The sequence below is a fragment of the Protopterus annectens genome, chromosome 3.part0 (assembly GCF_019279795.1).
Source record: "Protopterus annectens isolate FY-2018-M chromosome 3.part0, PAN1.0, whole genome shotgun sequence".
In the NCBI taxonomy this organism is placed as follows: Eukaryota; Metazoa; Chordata; order Ceratodontiformes; family Protopteridae; genus Protopterus; species Protopterus annectens.
Window position 1 is genome coordinate 78,112,951 of NC_056731.1, and position 15,943 is coordinate 78,128,893.

Below are 15,943 nucleotides of genomic sequence, written 5' to 3' on the forward strand. Positions count from 1 at the left end.
TTTTTGCCAGTGTTACAAATGGCACAATTACTTTTGCCTAGCCTGTGTACAGGTGCTTTACACTTGTCTGACTTTTTAGTATTAGTATTTATTGACTTTTCTAACAATAAAAATACACACATGCATTCCAGCAAGAGCATCATCAAAGAATAACATAGTCAACAACTCTCTTGATGACGTGTGTTTTTATCTATGCACTGGTCTCATAATTAACACATATGATAATTCTCCTTCTTAAGTCAATATATGCAGCGCACACATTTAGGACATAGTCACTTCTTCCGCTTTTCTGTTTGCCCTGTCTTACCACATTCTCTGTGCTTGTATGTATCTTCTGCTGCAGTGATGTACAGGTCCTTTTTTTTCTTCATATCTGTATTCTCCATATGCCAGAAACATAATCCACTGCTTCCACATTTGGTTCCCCTTTCACTAGTCATCCTCTACCTGTTCATGAGATCATTTTTTTTTATCATTCATTGACTGGTTGCCCCTCATTGAGAAATTCTTGCTTATTCCATTTGTCATTTGTTATTGTGCCCATGTAGTCAGCTTTTTCACTTGTTGTCTCAGTTTGATATCTCTCTTTCTCTCATTACCCTACTGTGTTTGTGCTATTAATTATCATGTACCAATTTTCTGCACCATTTTGTTTATGCAGCTTTCTGCTGTTCTTTTGGATGCTTGCTGTTATTTTTGGTATTTAGCAAAATGTGTTATTACATTGGGCATGTGTATATTCTCAGGTTGTGCCTGAAAATGGTCCAGAGGGACCAGAGCATAACAAACAAACAAACAAACACAAAAAACAAACAAACAAAAATCACACAGTCACTAGTAGCATATTCTTTCTCACTGTAATGTCATCTTCTGGTCTGCGTCCAAGCATTACAGGTACAGATCATGTGCATTTTGTCAGTTTCTCCCCATATTCCTTCACATTCTTGCACCTTCTTTTCGTTCTATATGCCATCCGCTCAGTCGAATTACAGCATGTAAAATATCCCTAATCTCTCTAACCTTCATCTACAGCACTTGATATCTGCCTTTCTTTCTGGCTTCAGCTTGCTTGTTGGAGTAAGGTACCACCTGCATAAAATTCTAACAAGTATACCTCAGTCTGTTATGCTTTTAGTTTTTCTCCTAACTTTTTCCTTTTCATTCTGCTAGGCAACATTCTATCTGCCCAGCACTTTTTCACATTCTTTAAATCATTCTCTTCTATTTGCTTGTATTGGTGTTTACAGATCAAAACTTTTTTTCCCTTCTGTTCCACCCACTTCTACATCCATTTTTCACTGTTTTTTTTCTCTCAGTTTTATTCTAATGTCTTACAATACCCTTCCAGGTAAATATTTCACTCATGTTTTTTATGTGTCTACTTCCCCCCATAGATCCTTGCATTTTTCTTCCTCAGGAGTCCACAGCCTCCCTATTTCAATACTTTTAAAACTTTCTCAGGATAGTCCACTGTTCACGTGGCATGATCATTTCTTTTTTCTTACATTCCGTCCTCACTACTTCCTCTACTATATCTGTCCGATGAGTCCTGCATGCACCTCAAGTGTCCAATGTTTAATAACTGTTGGATGCAAGTTTTGATTTCTATCCCTTAAAAGATGAGTTTTGTTTCTCTCTTTTTTTCTATTCCTTTTTTCCTTCTACACAGCCATCCTTTCTGCCTGCCCCCTTTATGGGTACTTATGTACAAGTTCAGTATGTGTGCCTTATGATTCCATTTAACATTTGATGCCCCCTTCCTCATTTGCCTAGGCTCATTCTAAGACTCCCTTACTTACTTAAATCACATATCCTGTGGGTTCTCTGTACCACATTTCCCTAACGATCATTAGAGTGTGTCTCAGCATGCATCATTCTTTTAGGCTGATCACCATATCAATATACAATCATCCCTCATCCTGAAATTGTCAATGCCCTTCATATCCAGTTCCTGATTGTCTCTGTCATCTCCTTCTCATATTGTTTTTCTATTTTTATCTGTTGCTTTCCCACAGTTCCAACCCAATATATTTCACCACCGTTTTCTGGTACTCCTAACATCCCCCTTTTTTCTGGGCCTACTTCCTTATCCTTATCGTCACTGTCTTCTGTGAGTTGCACCCCAGATTTACATCCAGTTATACATAGTTGTTAAAAACTGAGCTTCTCCTCCTTGATTTCCATTTATTGCTTCCAGTCCCTCTGCCTTCCTAACTTCTCCTCCCATCCTTCCATCACTGAGATAAATAGATTGGAATAATAGTGGAAAACCTGCTAAAGATATTCTATAAACCTGCTCTAGACTACTTGTAAAGGAGTTTGTCCTCTATAAACCACCTTGATGCTATGTTTTATGGATCAGCTTATTAATATTGTAAAGTGTTAGGGTTATGGTAGACTAGATGATGTTCAATGAAGTGCTCTTTTGTTTCTGACCTTTCAGTGTGCTTGTACTTTGACTGGTAGGAAAACATACTGTGCTTTCATGTAATTATTGGTGCCTTTTTTAACCAGCTGATGATGCTAATTCAGGCCTTGGCAGTATACTTCACCTCTGGCAATGGACCCCCTTTCTATATTCAAATACAAGCAGCACACAGAAGCATTTACAGTAAACTCTCGGTTAACCAGTACCCATGAGGAATGGTAGATGATGGATAACTGTAGTTTCTGGTTGCTTTAGAGTTACTATTAACAATAGGCCTGACTAATACTGTACCCTATACCATTTGTTTGATTTGACTTGTTCTTAGGTTAGGGAGAAAGGGAATTTATTCCTATCTGCCTTTTTAAAACTCTAAAACTCTAAAAACGTAAGGTATATTTCCCCGGGGGGGGGGGGGGGGATAGAAAGTGCAACCCATGAAAATTGTACTGTATTTCTTCGATTTTTTTTTTCTGGCAGCTTGAGAGTGCTGGTTAACTGAAAGTTTGCTGCACTGTACAGATTATTCTTGTTGATGCTATCAGTTACATGTCTCCTTGGTCGTCTTACAACAATATTCTGTTGCAACAATCTTTATGCCCTTGGCCATCTTTGGCAAACAGTGCAGTTTATTGCTGAATAGGTTAGTATTGGAGTGTAGTCAGCTTCTAATGTGCATTGCAAACAGAATGTTCTGTTTCTACAGTGAGCAACCACTTCATGTGTTACGCCACTTAACAAATTCACTGCAATTATCTTTAGCAGGCTTGGTATGCAATGCATCATTTGATTCTTCCTAAGCTGCTATGAGTTTTTTTTAAGGAAACCTTACTAGGCACACTCTACATTGCTTTGCTTTGAGTCACCATTTTCCAGGCCTGTGGGCTATTCATCTGCTGCCTTTGTTTCAGTTATAGCATGCAGTACAGTATGAGTTATAATTAAGACCTATATTTACTAAACTCATTTATGGAAAAAAAAGACTCTAAAGGTACTAATGGCTTTTTATGAACGTTATGTGGAAAAAAAACTTTTAAATTATGTAATGCTTATTTCTGAAATTTCTTGCTGACCCAAATTTACTGCCTTGAGTAAATCAGCACAGGAGTAAACTGAAATTATGTCATTCAAAAAAAACAATCTTAGCAGGCAAATATTATAAAAAGCAAGTAAATAAATAAACAAAGAACATTTTTATTTGCACTTCAAAAGGAGAATGGTGACCACCTACAAACAAAATTCATATTCCTCCCAAAAATACTGAAGGCAATTTACTTTTTAATGTTTTTTTCATCACACTGCTAAGTAAAATACAAATTATTTTGATGACTTATTGTATATCACCTCGTTGGTCCTTGACTTGACAGAGTTATTAGTTCTCTACATGATTTTACACAGAAAGTGATTTTGAATAATTGTTGTACTAGGACTAGAAAGGTCATGAAGAGTAAGGCCTTGTGTACAATTATGCTGTTTACTAATACGGTTTCCCTCTCTTACTTCCAACATGGGGAGCTGCAACCTCTCTCTTCTTTCAAACTCTGTGTACTAACTTCAGGATCATTGTTCTTTAGTGAACAGGAGGATTACAGTTCACTCCTTGCACTTTTCAACAGGCCCTCTGAATTATGTTACCCTGCAAATCATGTTAATACTTGTTGTGAGGAGACTGACCATTTTTGAAAATAATTCTACACAATTTGAAAAGCAAAATGCAAATCATTATTCTGTCATATCATAATTTGTAAATATTTTAAAATGCAGGCTCACATTCAGATATTTTTCGCTAAGCCAATACAAAACAACTACATTATTTTCCATTAAAAATACAGTTTGCTTAATTTTATGCTCATAGTGTTAGAGGCTTCACCTCATGGGTGTTTACTATGTACTGTTTGTCTAATAACATGAACAAATCCTGCTATTACTATTACTTCACTGCTTTAGTCATTTAATATATGCTAAATAACATTTACAGGCATGTAATACACAAGCACATACACATCTCTATCTATCTATGACATTGATGACTCACATACATACCATAGATATGTAATACACATGCACACACACATCTGTATTTATCTATGGTATGTATGTGAGTCATATATATATATATATATATATATATATATATATATATATATGTGTGTGTGTGTGTGTGTGTGTGTGTATGTCTATATATATATATATATATATATGTGTGTGTGTGTGTGTGTGTGTGTGTGTGTGTGTGTGTGTGTGTGTGTGTGTATATATATATATATATATATATATATATATATGTGTGTGTGTGTGTGTGTGTGTGTGTGTGTGTGTGTGTGTGTGTATATATATATATATATATATATATATATATATATATATATATATATATATATATATATATATATATATATATATATATATGCGTGTGTGTGTGTGTGTGTGTGTGTGTGTGTGTGTGTGTGGGGGGGGGGGTATAGTTGTACTACACCTTGTCAAATTTTTTTTGGTGACAAAGAGTAGTACATGTTACTTTCTGTGACCACCATATTCTGCAACTGCTGGTTTACATGACTCTTGTGTTGTTTGACAGTTGTAAAAGCAATTTCATTTGGAGTGGCAGTGAGTTTGTGAGTGTGTCTGGCTTAGGGTCACAATAGGGGTTAGGTAAGAGGATACTGTTACCTTCTGAGAGACGTTTTTCTCTTGGGTTTCAAACTTAAACTCCACAAGAAATCTCAGAATGTGCTTTAAGTTATTGCACTTTTACTTGTTTTCTGATTTCATATTTTTTCTTTTCTTTTGGCTTATTTAAACAAAGTTTATATTTTTATTACAGTTTGTTTAGTTAAACTTGCTGTCTTTGTTTCATAACAGTTGCCTGGTTGTTTAAGTATCTGATTGCATCCCCTTCTAGTAAATCTAAGTGTCGTCACTGTGATTTTACATTTTTACCACTTTTTTAATTAAACTATAGCTCAGTTAAAAGAACTGATAGTGTATGTTTCTTAGTCACCCGGTTACTTGTATATCTGATAGACCATCTGCTTTTTTAAAACTGTGTGTTCTCCTGTATTAATTTATGAGACAACATCTCTATCTTGCTAATAAAAGTATTTTTCCTGGGACTTTCCACTCTTTATCTAAAATGTACAACTTAGACTTATATTAAATTACAGTTTTTAGTTGATTTTTTTTTTGGTCTGGTTGTAAGCTTGCTGAGACTGGTGTTGATTATTTGGTGGCATGAAGAATTCACTGCTGTTTCTGTGGGGTAGACATTATTAGCTGGATTTCTAACTATTTTCTTAATGGTACTTTTATTTTTCTACTCAGCTTAATAGTGGGTGGAGGTACAGTGCAACACTATACTTGGACAGACGCAGGCACTTTCATTTTCAAATTCTCTGTTAGGAACCTTAGTTAAATCATCTTCCCAGTTATTCTGTATAAACCACAGAGTTAACTATGAGTCAAAAGGCTTCTCTCAGTAGTTGAGACAAAATGTTTCTCTCGGTAGTTGAGTGAAGAGGATCTGTTTTTTCTTTTTTTACTAAAAGACATGTTGCTCTGCTCAACTTAGATTGTTCATTTAGACAGCTAGCACTCTTCTAAACCACTTCCAAACTTCACAGGAACTATTTATCCCTTTAGCCCACATTAGTAGGCATCTAAGAGCATGTATTTGCATTTTCCAACAATATCTGTAGAAAGTTTAGTTGAAATGGGCATCCTGAGACAATGGAGTACTTGTCTCATGTTTAGTGACAACTACTTAGTACCCAAGTAAACTGACACAGTGTGTGGCAGATGTCTGTGTACAATGTTATTAGAGTCAAAACTCTTACCTGAAGCCAAAACAAATTAAAAGCAGATTGTCAGTACCACACAATAGCACACTAACCAAGTCATACACAGAGCTCAGACCAAACATATAGACCTGCTTATTCTGACACTCTTAAAAGAAAATTACCTGTTACAAAGGACTCCTAAATGTAATATAAAAAACAAGTACCATCAGTAGGCTCACAAGCACAAAACACTGGCAAAACACACCAGGATACATATATTACAGACTCAAACTATTCCAGTTCAAAAGCCAGTAAGGCTAACTTCAACACCCTCCAATATCCTAGTGATAGATGACTCCATAGAAAGGCACACTGATGTAACACTCACCAGGCTGTGCAAGGAGAGAGAGTCACAGTCAGTTGACTATGAGGTGCCAGGATTCACACACCACACATGCACTCAAGTCCCTCCACCACATGATAACATATGACACAGTCATAGTGCTTGTGGGTGTAAGTGTTTAGAGACACATCTCCCTGGACTATATGAATAGAGACATGATGAAACTCTCAGAATATGTGTGTGTGAGGCAAGGATAAACCCAAGTTTGAAATGGATTCTAACAACACAAGGAATGTCAACAAAAGATTACATACTTTGGCTTAACATCTGTTGGCATCTGAAGGTGGTACTATATATATATATATATATATATATATATATATATATATATATATATATATATATATATATATATATATATATATATATATAAACGTAGTGCTGCGGTAGTGTTGTCGCCTCACAGTAAGATGTTGTCCTGTTCGATTCTCAGCCAGATCTTCTTCTGTGTGGAGACATGCGTGAATGGGCGTACCTTCATTGAAGGTTGTGCATCAGGGCCGGCAACTCGGCATGTAAAAATCTACTGCTAATCATTAATGTCCCCTAACCAGGAAAAGCCGAAAGACACAACAACAACATGAACATGGGTCTTTCAGAAGACTGAGTTTTCAGAAACTAGAAAATAATATTGTTGAAACAATATGATCGAGTTTTTGCAAATTAAAACTTCAAAAAACAGCAACAAAATCTACATTTTTTTCTACATTTTTGCAAGGGGACAAGCCCCATACACCCCCCATATCCCCTGCACACTATATATATATATATATATATATATATATATATATATATATATATATATATATATATATCAACTGCAAGATCACACTACAGTGAGGAAAAAGGTACATTCCCAATTCTCACTGTACTGAAATCTCCATTCAAAAGCTTTGAGTTTTTAGAAAATCGATCCTATGGTCTCAACCACATCAATTTTGAGTTTCTGAAATATATATATATATATATATATATATCGACTATTAACCACACAACCAAAGGCTGTAACAAAACCAAGTCACTATAAAGCGTAGTAGTTCCAAATACAATAAAGGCTGTCGTTTTTACCCTCGTATCACTCTATGCTAGTGATACAAACATCGATCACACACCAGTTGATTAGTAGAATTTATTGCAAAAGCGAAAATGAAATAAACACTTTAAACACATGAAATTCAAAAAAGAATAAAATGAAGTAACTGATTTAGCGCTTTCATCTCCAACACCAGAGACTTCCTCAGAATCAAGTTACCATTCACAGTTCTTACTATATATATCCCACATCATTAATTAATTACTTCGTTTTATTCTTTTTTGAATTTCATGTGTTTAAAGTGTTTATTTCATTTTCGCTTTTGCAATAAATTCTACTAATCAACTGGTGTGAGATCGATGTTTGTATCACTAGCATAGAGTGATACGAGGGTAAAAACGACAGCCTTTATTGTATTTGGAACTACTACGCTTTATCTATATATATATATATATATATATATATATATATATATATATATATATATCAGCCTAGGAAGAGATGGCAGACTCTTCTAATTGCTTTGCCAGGAATGGCCTTCTTCTAATCCTCCAAGGCTTTTGTATATTGGCTAAATACTTATCCACCCCATAATGCCTTCTTAGGTAATGCCAGTCCCTTAAACCTTCCAATATAATAAAGCGGAATCCAGATAAAATATATAGGTGTTAGGAGAATTAACAAAAATTACCACTCCCTACAAACACTCCTTACCATGCAAAACATCAGTATATGTATCATCACAGAAACCTTGTTCCAGTCCACTGACAGCATTACCATCAGTAAAGGGTTTCAATGACTACCACATGTTTAGGTCAAATGCATTACATGATGGCACTAAAGGACTTGGTGTTTTCATATTCCTAAAAAAAAATTCACTTCCAGACTCTTAGACAAGATAAGAGTTTTGAACATGTCCATGTCCAATTTAGTGTTAACAAAACCCATTATCATATCATAGCTAGTAGTAGGACTTCTTCTATATTCATAACTCCTACCTAACAGATATGAAGTCTCTGTGCATTAAGTCAAACACCATTCTCATAGGAGACTTCAGTTACCCCTCCATTAACTGGGATAATTGTATATCTTCAAACATGTGTACCAAGAAATTTCTGGATTTCATCAATACAGCTCTTATGGAACTACTATTATTATCTGCACCCCAACCAGGCTATATAAAATCTTTGACTTGCTCCTTACCAATATGGGGCAGCTTTACTCCTCAACAATTGTAACTTATTCCCTATTCACACTGAACCATAAATTCTTCACATTCACCATGAGGATGAAGCAGAAAGCATCCTCTAATACCTCAGTACTCAGAAAATATGCCAGGGCTAATGTACTAAGACTGACTGATGACTTAACTAAATTCAAAAAATCCCCTCCCACTCCAGTGACCCCACTATGTATGTGGAATCCTTTGTTACTAAATTCTGTACACATGCAAATAACTTCATAGTCACATATGTCCTTCTCTGAAGTAAATACAATGCAAAAAATTAAGAATAAGTCCTTATGGTAGAAACCAAATATAAATGGGTTCTATGATAAAAAGAAAAAAAATTAATTGTTAGCAAAAATACAATTAACTCTCAAGATGCTAAACTTAGCAGGGAACTCTGGACCCTGATTAAATCAAGCAAAGTCAGATATTAGATAAAAGTAGCCCCTCCCCAGTTTTCTTTAATTATGTAACAAACTTCAGAAATCATGTCCAGTACTGCACAGAGCTAATATAAATGATATCATATAACTGGATCCAGCGAACACAGCCATTTTACTAGAAGACAAATTCAGGTTAAATCTAATTCTTTTTCTTTTCCTATACTCTCAAATCACATTACCACATCTACACTCCCCCAAACCCCCCAGGAAGAAATCCTCAAGACACTGTCCAAGACCAAGGGCACTTCATCCAAGAGGACTGCATAACATACCAGACTGCCTACTGCATACATGTCCAAACCATCTTGTGTAGTTTTAGTGTTACAGGAAGGTTTCATCTAAGTAAGGTGCATGGTTAGGAGCAAGGGAAGGGTTACAGATAGGATTAGTATGCATTACTAAAGCCATTACTTTGGTAGGATAGGATTAGTATGGATTACCAAAGCCATTACTTTAGTAGGATAGGATTAGTATGGATTACCAAAGCTCCACCTTAGTGATGCAGGCTAACTCTAACCCTACCTCTACCCTAACTGTGCACCTTACCATAAAATCATGTCTACATAACCCTATTACTATTCACACAAATCTGATCTGAATGGTTGGTAGGGATATGGCTGGTAGTTTGTTTCTTTTCTGGATCTATAGGTTTTTTGGTATTGGTGCTTTCAATGTAATATGTGTTCATCATGTTGTGGTCAGTCATTTGTATGTTGATTATTTAACATATCAAACAGCTATAATATAAATATATTTGCATTACATATCTATATCTATTAATAGAGGGATAAAGTGAATGTATATCATAACTTAGTGTATTACAGTAATGGAATTAATTACTTTTGATAAAACTTGTGTTGGTATTTTGAACTGAAAAATAAATTTCCAATTCAAATTGATGACTAAGCTAACTTTCACTTTGAGATCATAATCATCAGTAGGAATTGCTAGAATATAAAATGATGTAGTCCTTCTATAAATAGAAATTAAAATAAAGATTAAAATGATAATGGCCTGTATAACTCCCACAGCCCTATGTAACTCTAACATTATTATTATAGGAAGGATATGTTTTATTGCATTCCAAAGTAGCTGTTTGGATCTGCTGAGTATGACATAATCCACATCCTGTGGGTTGATTTATTGTACAGTGTACTAGTGTGTACTACTGATGTAAAATAAATTTATAATGCACTGAAGCATTAGACATGACCAAAATTACTGTGGTCATTCAACTATGCCTGCATTTTTAACAATCTCCACAAGTTTAGTCCGGATATAGATCCTTAAAAATATGTTAAAAAGTCTTATTATTAACAGAGTCATTATCAGTGTCAGTATCTGTAAAGGTCAAATCAACATGCCTGCACCTGATAAGGATGGTAGGATCAAATCTGGCATTGACAGAGAGGATGGGCATGCTAATACCGGGATTAGGAGGGAGGAGCACATGCCCGGAATACACTTGAATGATTCAGTTTTCCTCATGGAGACAAAGGATACGACAGTGTGGTGTTGCTTATAGGGGGCAGAACAGTTCTGATGATATCAGACTCCTGCAGAAGTGAGGGTTGGGATAGTACTGATGTCCACTGAATGTCCAACCTACATGCTGTTACTGGGTATGAGCAGGGAAAGGGGAGAAACAGGAAAGACATTCCCTCAGCAGCAGTGTGACAATACCTCCTGCTTCAATCTCCTCATCAGCTTTAACGTTCTTGGAGTAAGTCCAGGAAAGATTATTAGGGTTCAGTAGAACCCCAAATGGAGAAAGGCACTGGAAGCTGCTGATTGTTACCCGTGAGGCAGCCAAGAAATGGACAAAAGAAGGTCTCATTAAAGTGAATTGAAAAAATTAGTGTAGCAGTCTAGGTGGTAATACATATTGCACAGTATCTGAAGGAAACTGCAAGCTTTATAACACACTGCAGGTATTAAATAATACTTTCATCTAAATAAAACAGTTCATAATTAGCAATGGGACCATCAAAAATGGAAGGTACAGACAAAAAAAATCAGATTTGGTATGTGAAGTAATTCTTTTCTCATTTTTGTCTTTCAACATACAGTCTACCATGCCTAGAGGTTAGAAAAAGTTTATTTAATATAGCTATGATATTCATAAGTAATTATGATCATGAAGATAGACATCTGTACTTAAATAACTTAATTTGCTATATTTATTTCAGTGTATTGCATATGATGTCAGCCACATAGAAGTTGTTAAATAACATTAATACAACTGCTCAGTGATTAATTGTAAAAAGAAATGTCAGAGAAAGAAAATATCTTGCACTTAACTGATGTAAGTGCTAAAACTAACAGGAACTGCCCATATGTGTGTGGTGCCTCGAAGTCTGTAAGTATTCCCAAAGAGAATAAAAGCAAAGTTCAGTTTCACGGAGGAATGATGAATCTTCTTACACAGAGCATTATTAAAATTAAAAGCTATAAGAACAGCTTGTAATATTGTTAGATAATTTCCATAGTAGAATGAATTATGTCAGTGCTTAATGTTAGCTGCTTGTATAAATTAGAAATTTCAGTAAATGCATTCAGACATTTTGTTTATACAATCATCTTAATAACTATCAAAATCTTGAAGTATTAAATAATCTTTAACAACACAAGCATGTGAAAAGAAAAATATTTCTTAATTAACTGATCTTTCTTAAAATATTTGACAGTGAATTTCCAAACTGAAGGCATTCAACAGCAAGTATTACTATGCATAAAGCAATACATCTGAAAATAAAATAGTACTAGGCCAAAGCAGAAAAACTGCAACTGTAAAGATTACCTGTAGAATAAAGAAATATTCAAACAATTATTATGCTGAGAGAAAAAATAATAATTTGTATTGATAAATTAGAGTTGCTGCTTTTGGATGCAGACAAAAATAAGCTATAATAACATACATGACAGCCAGAATTCCTAAATCGTTTTTATATGCTAAAAAGACAGTAATCTTACATTTATTAGACATAATAATACTTTTATGTCATATACAAAGATTGTATAGTGTCTATAGGATGCTGCTCAGAAAATGGTGGAAGTTACACATTTCCTACTTTGTTTTAAATTAAAATTAAATTAAATTAGATTAATTAAACACTAGTGAGAGCAGAAGTACTCTGCTATTAATAGACCTCTGCTTGTTTGCTTATAGAACCTTGCATTGTGCTGGTTTGCTATTGATCACTGGGCTTGTTTGAAGTTTTTATATTTTTTAATGGAACCATAAGTTGTGTTTGTAAGTTGCTGTTCATTGTGTGACCTTTTTAGCTATGCACTGTATCAACACAGGCACTTAGAGCCATACATTTCTTTTTATAACCAATTCCATAATTCTCAGTGTACTTAATAGTTAGTAGTTGTATGAAATTGCTTGTTTCTCGCTTTGAGTAAACTTATATTTTTAATTTTAGACAGATAATACCCTGCAAAAGCAACTCCTTAACTATTAGGTACTACCAACCCCTGCATGCATTAGTAAGTAGGGAATCATGGTTCTGTACTTTCCCACCATTTCTGTAGCCACTTTGGTTTAAATGGGCATGCTGAGACAATGTATCACTTGTCTCATGCTCACTGACACCCACCCACCTGTTACTTAAACAGTTTGCAACAGTGTGGGAGAGAGGTAGTTATATCATGTTATTGGAGGAAAAGCTCTGGCATGTGGCTACTACAAATAAACAAGTTGTCAATACTACACAATACTACACTAAACCAATCACTCACAGTTCAGACAAAACATGTAGATCTACGTATGCTGAGGATCTTGAAAAGTAAACTACCTAAACCATAGCAGACTATTAAATGTAACTCAAGAAACAATAACCCTTCATAACCTCGCAAACACACATCACAGGAAGTACCCACCATGAAACATAGCTATGAATCACACAAACTCAGTCCAAATGCCCATAAGGCAAACCACCTCATATACAATTACCTTTGTCATAGATGAACCCATAGTGAGACACACTGATGCACCACACTCCAGGCTGTGCAAAAAGAAGGTAATGGTTAGTTACTCATCAGGCATCTGGATTTCCCACATCACACTAGCACTCACATCCCTGCACTGCATGTACACATATGACACAGTCATTGTACATGTAGATATAAATAACTTGAAATTATCTCCCTATAATAAATGAATAGAGAGATGACAGTGCTTTTGGAATATTGTGGTTGTGGCAGGTATTAACCTAGCTTTGAGCAGTATTCTACCATCATAAAGAATGATTCCACAATACAATCAAAAGGCAATTGTCTTCAACAACCAGATTAGATTCTGGCGTTGTTGTAAGCAATACAATATTTGTCATCGTTGGAAGACATGTTAGACAGCTCAAAAAGCTTTGCCGGGGATAGCCCACATTTCTTCCCTGAAGCCATATGATTATTGGCTAGAACCTTGTCCATCCCAAAACGTCTTTTTAGGGAAACTCAGCCTTCAAAAACAAACAACATAAATAAAACAGATAATGCTATGAGCCTTTACAAAAAAACTCCATACACTAAAAGCATTAGGATATGGAGTTTTTATTTAGAAAACATACATTTATGCCTTGTCACAGAGATCTGGTTCAAGCACTCCATCAGTGTAGAGATTCAATGGCTATCACTTATATAATCCCGCCATAGTGAGCTTATCTAAATAATTTTGATTTGGTTTGTGAATTTACTATGGAGGTGACTGGAAAAAGAGGTTTTATTTGAATTAATATTTTATTTTTTTACCACTGTTTTTTACTGTTTATAGAAAGGAAGGGATAGCTTTTAGACAAGAGGACTTACTTTGGTTTATATTTTGTTGTTTTACCTTTAATTTTCAGTGTTGGTTACCAGAAAGGGATATGTTTTAGACAAGCTCTAGCCATCTCAAGTGGCCTAGTCAGCTGTAAATTCACATATACTGTAGACAGGACAATCCAGAGCTTATCTAAACACTTGTATCTTAGTTTGCGATTTATTGATCTTTACTATTAAAAAAAAATGTGACTGCAAGAAATAGTAAGCAGAAGCTGCTGCACAAGACATGAAGGAATTATAGCGTCTGACTTTCAGAACTTGTACGGTCAGAGCAACAACTTTACTGTTCTTACTTTAGTATTTTTTTGTATATTGTTTGTGTGATTTTTTTCTAATAGAAGTTGATTTAAGTTATATTTTTTTATGTTTGAAGCTGAATATGGATTCCTTAAATGAATATGCCATTAATGATTTGCTAAAGCACAAATATTTTGCATAGTGTAATAAATACTATGTATATTTAAAGGTAACACCTGATAACACTTGTGATCTGTGTTCCTCGTGTCAGAAGTTAGATGATTTGCTTACCATTATTAGAAGTAAATCTAGACATACTGATGATAATTGCACTTGTGCAATTGGTACGGCTTGAAGAACTGTTGTTATATATATATATTAATGACTGGACTGATGAGATAGTTAGGCAAAGAGCAAATAGAACACATTTAAGAAATGATGTGTCCATTGTCTGTAAATATCATTCAACCTCTATGAAACAACATAATACCCCTGACAACTTTAGAATTCTGGATGCAAGTAGTCAGCAATCTGAGGATTCAGAGTGTTTAGAAGGAAACAAAAAAGGAAGAAGTTCACAACAAATAACAAGGAAGAAAAAGAAACTGATTGTCTGTAAAGTAAAGTGAATGCATACTAAAAAGGACACTGTTTTGTCATGTAATGCACAGATCACAGGGAATAACATTTTTCTATCAGAAAATTTTCAGTCTACAGAAAAAGGCATAGATTTTCCGAAAGAGAAGGTAAAAAACGAGGCAAGGGGCAGGTGCAAAAGAAGAAATTAAAATTGAACATGGAAGGATTGAAGAACATTACTGTAAGAAAAAAAGATGAGAAAGGTAGATGTTGACTACATGGCTCAAGCTGTGGCTGTGCAAAGCCAGAGGGATGAGAACTGTATGTTTGCAAATCTAATACTCAATGAAAACAGTGAGATTAATAAGACTAATGCAGATGAAGATCATTCCTTTGTAACAATTGGTAGAACAGATATCATTGAATTAGAAGGTGAAAATTCTTCAGATCTGGTCAGAAAAGATAGCCTTGTAATTGAAGATTCAATTGTTAGAGAAATTGATTCTTACATTTGCAGAGAAGATAATGAACATTAAACTAAAATACAACCACAAAGGCCAGTGACATCCCAAAACAAACTTTTATTCAAATCTTAGCACCTCTGCTAACAAGCCTTCACAGAGATGAAAAAACATCACAAAAAGTCATTTAAATATACAATCCTATTAACACTTCAATCTGGTAATCACAGAACATCCAATAAAAATACATCACTAATTATATTTTAATAATACCTTCCAATTACATTACAAATTCAAGCCATTAGGCACCATAGTGGCATACTTTAAAATAAATATAGTTTTCTTATCTAATAATCTTTTCTTTATTTTAGAACTATCAAAACCTTTTAATTTTTCTAAAATACTACCACTTAATAAACTACCATCACCATCATGGCATGATGTAAAATGTGTTGCTATAGCACTTTCTACTTTTTTAATTTTAACATCTCTAAGATGTTCCTGCATTCTAACTCTAAAACACCTTTTGGTTTC